This window comes from Galeopterus variegatus, unplaced genomic scaffold (assembly GCF_000696425.1).
Source record: "Galeopterus variegatus unplaced genomic scaffold, G_variegatus-3.0.2 Scaffold7530, whole genome shotgun sequence".
In the NCBI taxonomy this organism is placed as follows: domain Eukaryota; kingdom Metazoa; phylum Chordata; class Mammalia; order Dermoptera; family Cynocephalidae; genus Galeopterus; species Galeopterus variegatus.
This window is the reverse complement of record NW_007733641.1, coordinates 42,055-51,175: the sequence shown is the minus strand read 5'-3', so window position 1 is coordinate 51,175 and position 9,121 is coordinate 42,055.

Here is a 9,121-nt window from a genome sequence, read left to right as displayed (position 1 = left end):
GGATCGCAAACCTCGGTGTTGCGCCCACACCTCGCTCAGCCAGTGAGCGGCTGGTCTGTATGTGGGATCCGAACCCTCGGCAGGAGCGCCGCTGCGCTCCCAAGTGGTGCACTGTAGCAGTGCACCACCGGGCCGGCCCGACCCTGCAGGATTTTGATTTGCTACAGTGTAGAATCATCTTTTCTGCAGTCTTTTGCACAGTTTCACTTCACAGACCTCTGGTTGACTTGGCTGGTGCCCAAGGTCAGCTTCCAGTCATTTGGCCTGGATCGTTTCTGAAAACTCTACAAGGGTCAAAGAAAGAACTGTTAGTTAGCTTTGCAAAGTACTGATTAGCTTCTCAGCCTTGTTCTCTTTAACAAGCAAAATAAGAAAGTCAGGGGATGGGAAGAAAGAGTAGAGAGAGAAAGGAAAAAACTGTCCTTTTAAAAATCCCCTGCCCCTTGCAGCCCAGGGGGTTTTAGTTCCCAACATGGCTTCAGTCTTGCTCGCTCCAACACCAGGACCAGCTGGAAATGTGAGTGGACTCTGGGTCATGAGGGAGGGTCCTGGCAGCACCCTGGTCCCATGCATCTTCTCATTCCCACTAGAGGGCCAAGGTCTGGGGTTCCCTGCAGGAGGGAAGGAGGCATAGAGCTAAGAATGGGGCCACAGGTGCCCTGGGGAGGAGAGTCGGGTCCTGCCAATATCAATCCCCACCCATGACTTGATGTGGGGCCCAGGACAGGGACATGGTGAGCCTCCTCCTCTCACATCAGCCATGCACCTCAGTCCTTTGTGCCCAGCTGCATATGGGGCTGGGGGGGCTGCAGCCACCAGTCCTGAGAATCTCCTCAGTGGGAAGATGAGAATCTACATAATAGGGAGCACATTGGCGCATCAACTGCATGGGGAGATGCCTCTGGGTCCCTGTGAAGGGTGGACAGGGATGGACTGTGCTTGTTTTCTTCCTCAAAGAGCAACAAGTCACCTACTGTGTGCAGCCAGTGAAGGAACAGAGCAGGCACCGGCCCTCCCTGCCCAGAAGACAGACAGGAGTGTGGCAGGCTTTCCTGATGATGGGGAGAGGTGGCCACTGATGGAGCGCTCCCTCAGTGGAGGTTATCTGCTGGCCCCTGGCAGGTGGCCAGCTCTGCCACTGCCAGGACAGCCCACGGGGTAGGGTGGGTGCTGGCCTGTGGATGCATGGGGCAGGCACAGCCTCCACAAGGGGTGTCATGTGGGGCTGTGGGGAAGGGGAACCCAGGCCTTTGACTGTGCCACCCACCCACCACCCATAGCACCAACTCTCCATCCTGGGTGTCACCTGGACCAGGACCTGGAAGTTGACTCTCTGCCCCCAGCTCCCCTGCCTCCAGAGACAGGTGACCTACTCCAGCTCACCGTGCCTGACTTGGGCCTGCAGCACTGTGCCCACCTGCTGCTTGCCTTGCTGCAGTCCCGGGGAACATGGAGGCAGAGCCAGATGGGCAGGAGGGCTGGGGAGGGTGGATGTGAGCATGTGATGAGGGGACGGGGCTGGGCCACAGAGAGGAGCCTCCAGAAGCAGGCAGACCAGACGATGTGGGCTCAGATGTCCTGGCCTTCACCTGAGGAGACACTGGGAAGGTCTAATAACACAGGGCTTGACACCACTACCTGGCTTCTGGTCCCCAGCAGGCTTGCTGCGGGTCACATGGACCAACACACTCCCACCTGGGCACCTCCCAGTGGATCCAGAGTCCCCGTCCTTGCTGGGCCTCACCCAAGAACAGGGAATCAGGAATTGCCCATGGGTGGCCAGGACCCCATCAGATGCTCAGCAGAGGAGCCATCCCTGGGGATGCTGAGGGTATGAGGACCAGCAGGGGGCAGATCTCAGGTCACACAGGTGAGGACCAGCTTTATACTGGGGGTCCCCAAAGCAGGGAGGCTGCCTTCTGGCCCCTCCTTTTAGGGGACCCCATCTTCTGGCAGGTGCTAAAGGGACACGGTGCCACAGGAGCTCACAGCCAGTACCGCCCCAATCCCCGCCAGGTCTGTGGGCACCCACCAGGCCCGGTGCCCTGGGGTGCCGACGTGGGACATGCCATGGGCCCAGCCGTCTGTCACCTCCGGATGGCACCAGTTCAGCAGGGAAGAGGGCGCCGAGCTGGGGTCCTGCATTCTGCGGCAGACCCCGAGCATCTGAGCCCAGGGCAGGAAGGTGGCAGGAAGTGACCCAGAGGGGCTGGGGCCTCAGCAGCGTTGCGGGAAGCCCCTACCCACGCTGTGTCTCCCGGAGGGACAGTCGGGAGGGCGGCTCTGCCCTCCTTCTGCCGGTGACAGGGGCTGCTGCCAGCAGGGGCCCGGGTAGCCTCAGGCATGTCACGGGTGGGGCGCCCGCCTCCCGGGCTGTGCACCGGCTGCTGCCACCTGCTGGGTACAGACACTGCCGCTTCTGCGTGGCCTGCAGGTGGCTGCGTGGCCTGCACAGCGCTGCGCGAGGACGTGGAGGTGCTCAGGGGACGTCACGTCAATGCGCAGGTCACCGTTTTAGTGCCACCGGCCTCCTCCTGCTCCAGAGCAGCCAAGAAGCACTTCCTCCTCCTGCAGGTGGTGACGGGCCAGCAGAAGGGGCAGAAGGTGGCGGCATGGAAGGACACCTGGCTGCCACAGCTCCTGCTTCCTGCCTGTTGGGGCTGCTGCGGGCGTCGCTGCTTCTGAGCAGCTGACGGAGCTCAGCAGCCCCCAGGCCTCCGACTGCAGGGACCATCTCTCACGCGGGGCCCTGGGACGTGCTCCCGAGCTCTGACACCATAGCGCAGAGGCCTCCCTTTTCCTGATGACCTTGGCATGACAGCCTGGTGAGCAGCCACACCTGGCACCTCACCCCTCAGCAGGACCCTGCAGGGACAGAGTGGTCATCATCCATGTCCAGGGGGTCCCAGATGTCATTCAGTCAAGTGACAAGTACATGGGCAGGTGAACTCGTCCTCTACTGCAGAGTCCCTGTGGAGTGGCACGAGGCTGTGGCAGGAGTGGCAGGAGCTACCCCCATGCACCCCACCCTCACTGACGCTCCAGTTGAGATACTGATAGGCTCTGAAATGATGTGAATGGGGCCACCTTAGACCCCAGCCCTTGTGCAGCTGCCAGATGATGCAGCCCCTTGAGGGACCCCAACTGAGCCCCACCCAAAGTGATGACCACAGAATCACAAAGAAGATGACTCTGGGGTGGCTTGTGACAGCATAGATGACCAGTATGGACCATGGCCACCTCTTGCACCACCAGGGGTTTGGCTTCTGGCTGAGCTGGGGGCTGTAATGCATAGTCACCATCATCCTGCTCCCTAAGCTGTGGGCCTCCTTCCCTTTTTCATTGACACCAATGAGCTCAATTCTTCCTAATGGATGCCAGGCTGCAGGCCCTGCCATGAGGGCCACCCCTTCCTCTAGCAACCCCCTTCCCCTCAGGCCCATCCCCACAACTCCACAAACAGGAACAATGCACTGGGGCCTATTAGACCAGCCCCAGGGAAGGCACAGCTTGACCAACATCAAACTGGAAAAGCTTCTGGATTCACTTACACATGACTCCTAGTCAGACACAGTGATGGGGAGAGTTCCTGGTCATCCATCAAAACCCTGCTCAGATACTACCTGCCCTGTGGCCTCCCCTCACTGTCCAACCCCACCTTCCTCTGCCATTATTTTTCAGGGCTGCCTGATAAAATCTAGGCCATCCAGTCAAAGTTGAGTTTTTATAGGGCACACTCAGCTCCTAGCCGAGGCTCCTCAAAATTGATATAGAACTTACAGGTCCAGCTGCCTGCCCCCAGACAAAAATCAAACATGCAAAAGTCAAATACTGGTGAAAATGGAAGTCAGCTTTTATTCAGGAATAATGGTGTTGCTTTGTCTCCCATGGATTTATCACCCCTTTTCCCCTGGGTGATGGAGCCACCAAAGATTACTCAAAGCCCATCTCTTCTGAGCAGTGAGAAGCCCTGAAAAAGGGTTAATCTCCTGGAGCCCTCAAGAGAGAGGCATTCCTTCCATTTGGAAAATTAACCATGAATTGGGGTTCTCTTCCTGCATTTATTCTCCAGACCAGGAAGTTACAGGAAGAGAACATAGGTGGGGTTTTTGCTAAGTATGGTTTAACAATTTTAACAATAGAAGCTGGTAACATTCAGTGAGACAAGCAAGGTGACATTCCACAATGCGATTTTCAAGAAAAGTTGATCCACCAACAAAGCTGGATCTTATCAAACATTCTCTTCTTACAGCAATTTCCCAGTATCTTTACATATCAATCAGTAACCTGTCTGCCTTTGAGCCAGCAACCTTGTTTTGCTACAATTCTTTATCTTACAACAAAGACTAGCCTGGGGAAAGTTTCCTGTCTTTTGCAAGATCAACATTTTATATGTACTTTTAAGAAGTTAAGCTAAACCTGAAATTACAAGAAACTAGGCCCTGTGAAATATATTTGCTTTATAAATATCGGTATACTCCACATACTGGTGGCCTAAGGAGAGCTTTCAGGCTAACATGTCTTTCCAGTAAACCTGAAGGAGAGTGGCCAGACTAATGCCATCTCAAAGACCCAGGTTTACTGAGGTTTTTAAAGGGGGGATGAGGGAATGGAACATGGGAAATGAAAAGCAGGAGAGAGGGGACATGCACTACGAGGGGTCCATGTCTATGAGTTGGGTACAAGGTCTCTCCAAGATTTCACCTTGGGCCAGCCCGTGGCTCACTCGGGAGAGTGTGGTGCTGATAACACCAAGGCCCCAGGTTCGGATCCCATATAGGGATGGCCGGTTAGCTCACTGGGTGAGCGTGGTGCTGACAACACCAAGTCAAGGGTTAAGATCCCCTTACTGGTCATCTTTAGAAAAAAAAAAAAAAAAAAGATTTCACCTTATTTCCCCACACACTGCAGCCCAGGCAGTTTTCTGTCCCAACATGGCTTCAGCCCTACTCATGCCAACAGAATTTCAAATAAAAGAATAATTTCATTAGTCCTCATATATGTATTCCCATGCAATATTTCAGATACATTTTCCTGTGGTTCAAATGTCCCCCCTCAAAACTCAGTGAACCTTAAGCCCCACTGTGATAGCGAGAAGAGGGTGGGAAATCCTATATTGATAATTTAATGGTGGGATCTTAAAGAGGTGATTAGATTGTAAAGACTGTTCCTTCATTGATTGATCCATTATAAGTTGATGGTTTAATGGGTGGCAATGGGCCTGGTTCTGATGGCTCTAAAAGGAGAGCAAGTGAGAAGCTTAGCTTTCTCTTGCTCAACCCATTTGTCACATGACGCCCTGCATGTCTGTGCAGAGTCACACTGCCAGGAAATCCCTCACCAGTTGTATTCCCTGGACTTTTCACTTCCCACTCTTTGAAACTGTAAAAATCAATTTTATTTCTTTATAAATTACCCAGTTTAGGCATTTTGTTATAAGCAACAGAAATGGACTAATACACACTTATACAAAACAAGCAAAACAAAACAAAAAACCTACTTGTTGCTTATCTAAAACCCAAATCCACAGTGTGTGACAGTGTTTTAGTCTCTCTGTGTGTCTCTGCTAGTGGAACAGGAGGTCCATGAGGGCCCGGACCAGTGTCTGGTCATTTCTGACCCACCATCAGGGCCAGTGCTCTGTGCCAAGCAAGCAGGATGTGGCAGAGATGCGTGGTGGTGCTGGCACTAGGTGCCTCTCACACCCCTGGATTGCTCAAGGGAATCACAGGGTCCTGAATTCTACCCCAATGTACGTTTTTAAGCTTTTCTTTACACACAAGTGAGGAAGAAAGCTGACTGTTCACTCGTCCCCTCACCATTAACTGAGCACCTACGCTGTGCCAGCTGGTGGCTCTGACCGTGCTGTGAAAAGCTCAGCCCTGGAGAGGAAGCAGACACAACCCCTGAGGGCCATGTTGGAGAGAGGAAAACAAGGTGGGAGAGAGAGTGGTTGTGTTTCCTAGGGTGGGCATCATTGGAGCTGGGTCTGGGGCGGCCAAGACTCTGAGGATGAGAACATGGTAGTTAAAAGCAGACCAGTAAGGGCTCTGGATGCCATGTTAAAATGTCGGAGACTTTTTATATTTTATATTGCTGAGCGGTAGAAGATCGAACTGGAGACCTTGGTGAACGGGGTCACACTCTAACCAACTAAGTTAATCGGCCAGACCATTATTGGAGATTTGAAACCTGAGGTAGACAGTTGTGCTAATGCTGAGCGTCCAGAAGCTCATCTGGACGGTCTTTAAGGAGCCTAGTGCAGGGGAGCGGAACATGAGGAGGCCCCAGCAGCAGCCAAGGCACAAGGGGACAGGCGTGACTTTGAGAAATGGGTTGGGAAGGAGAAGCCCATCGCAGTGGCATCTGAGAGTCCGGGGCCAGGCGGTGACGCAGGTTAAGGGGGAGGATGACGAGGACCCATCGGGAATGACTCTGGGCATACACAGTGGAGAGGTTCTGATGACCGCAGCCGTCTGTGCCCCTCACGGCAGCCAGCACCCTGCAGGCGTCGCGAGCGCTGCCTTCCCAGGGGACGACGCTGCCGCCACGCTGAGCAGGTTCTCTCGGGCTGAGGACGATTCCTGATGGGGACAGCAGCGTCCTCTGCAGGCAGCCGGGCCGCATCCGCCAGGAAGTTCCTCCGGGCGCTTCAGCCCTAGGGCAGCTGGTGCCGAGCGCTGCCGGATCTGTGGGGACAGCCCAGGAGGAGCGGCCCTGGCTGTCCCTCTCCAGCAGCGACAGCGTCCCTGTGGCCGTGTTCTCTGGGCTCATCCTGAGCGCTGGACGTGCCTGTGATTGGCTCCGGGTGGCGTCGGGCGTCTGTGGTTCTCTCCCCATGGTCACGTCTTGTGTCCCGCAGCCTCAAGGGAGCAGCTGCTGTCGCCTGTGCCCGGGCCTATGCCCAGCCCTTCCCGCTGTGCCTTGGCACCGTCCACCCGGCGAGGCTGAGACGGGGACGAGCTGTCCCCTCCTCAAACCCCGGGGACTGAGGACGGGGGGGTGGGACGAGGGTGGGCGAGGAAGAGGCAGGAGGACCAGAGCGGGGTCCTGGGCACGGTGAAGTGTGGAGCGCGGCAGGGGTGGTGGCGTATGGAGGGTATGGTGGGGGCACAGGGGCTGGTGGGTGTCAGGTTCAGCGAGACAGAGAAAGGAGAGACCTGAGCTAGGGACAACTTCTGCCAAAATATTTATTCCACTAACATGGAGGGGAGACTGAGCAAGATCTGTGCCTGGTGGGAATGCATAATGGTGCAACCCCTATGGAAATTGGTTTGGAGGTTCCTCAAACAGCTGAAGATAGATCTGCCATATGATCCAGCTATCCCACTACTGGGAATGTACTCAAAGGAATGGAAATCATCAAGTTGAAGGTATACCTGTTCCCCAATGTTCATTGCAGCACTCTTTACAATAGCCAAGAGTTGGAATCAGCCCAAATGTCCATCATTGGATAAGTGGATGCGGAAAATGTGGTATATATACACAATGGAATATTACTCAGCTATAAAAACGAATGAAATACTGCCATTTGCAACAACATGGATGGACCTTGAGAGAATAATATTGAGTGAAACGAGTCAGGCAGAGAAAAAGAAATACCACATGTTCTCACTCATTGGTGGGAGCTAAAAAATAAACAAATTAATTCACCCACATACACACACAAAAAAACCCAGGGGGGTGGGGTAGAAGATATAACAACTATACTTTTATGAAGTTGTTACAACAAGCAAACGGAAAGGACATTCTTGGGGGGGGGAGGGGAGAGAGGGAGGAAGGAGGGAGGTGTCGGTGATGGGCCATAATAATCATATACATTGTATATTGACAAAATAAAAATTTAACGAAAAAAAAAAAAAAAAAGATCTGTGCCCCTGAACCAAGGAAAGCAGGAGGTTGATAAGACCTTTACGGGGGGGTTCTGACAGAGTAATGGGCGATTTTGCAATCAGTGGTGTGCAGGTGACACAGCCCCGTGGCCCAATGACATCTGGTCCATTAGGGCACAGACTCTTGATTAGCCACTATCTCAGTGCAAAGCATTCCAGCGTGAAGCCTGCTAAATGCAGCCCCCAAGGCGTTCCTTTGATGATAACATCATGATCATGTTCACCCCTTCCCAGGAGAGGAACCTCAGTTCCTCAGGCAGAAAAGGAAATGGGAGGGGAGAAGAGGACAGTTTCTAACGTGGCTGTGCTGATGTTAAGCTGGCCGAGGCCTGATATTCCTCCCTTTTGTATTTGTACACCCCTTCCCAGGAGAGGAACCTCAGTTCCTCAGGCAGAAAAGGAAATGGGAGGGGAGAAGGGGACAGTTTCTAACGTGGCTGTGCTGATGTTAAGCTGGCCGAGGCCTGATATTCCTCCCTTTTGTATTTGTAAAAAAAAAAAAAGAAAAAGAATGTGAGTTATTGTTATTAGGGAGACCCACAGACCAGGCATATGGATGAAGGTCCATCTTCTGTAACTTCATGCTGACAAAAGGGGTGACGAGGGGCTAATGATCTGGGGTTTTCCTTGTCACAGCCCTTGCGGCTGGAGGAGATGATAGCGGGCATCTCTCCTCTTCAAAATTTCAGTTTCCCGCTCATGAGTCACTGTCTGGATGGTTTGTGGAGGAACCGGGAGAATTGAGGTAGAAGTACAGGTCACACAGAGAGCAGAAGGAAGATTGTTACAAAGGGAATTACGATGTGGGACAAAATGGGTAAGAGCAATGAGCCCTTAGCCCATCTGGTTGGCAGAGTTGTTAGGTTCGTGGCCTTTTTCTGATTGATAAAGAACACGGTAGGGACGATTAATCTTCCAATTCCAGCCATTGGGTAATCTGAGTGGGTGAGAAGTCCCTAAAGTCTCCTTTAGGTAGCAGTTCCAAAGACAAGACAGAAGTGTATCCTTGGAGACTAGGATTTGGGGTGTGTTTGTAAGGAGGGACAGAACCAGATCATAGAAATCCCCTGCAGCTGACACAGACATCAACCAGGCACAGCTCATGGCCGGGCAGATGTTGGCTGCGTAGTCAGGCCCCTGTGCTTCTGGATTCTCACTTCTCCGTGGTTCCTCAGGAGTCCTTGTGAGCCTGATAGAAGTGGGTGTGAGAAGCCAAGAACGATATTTCT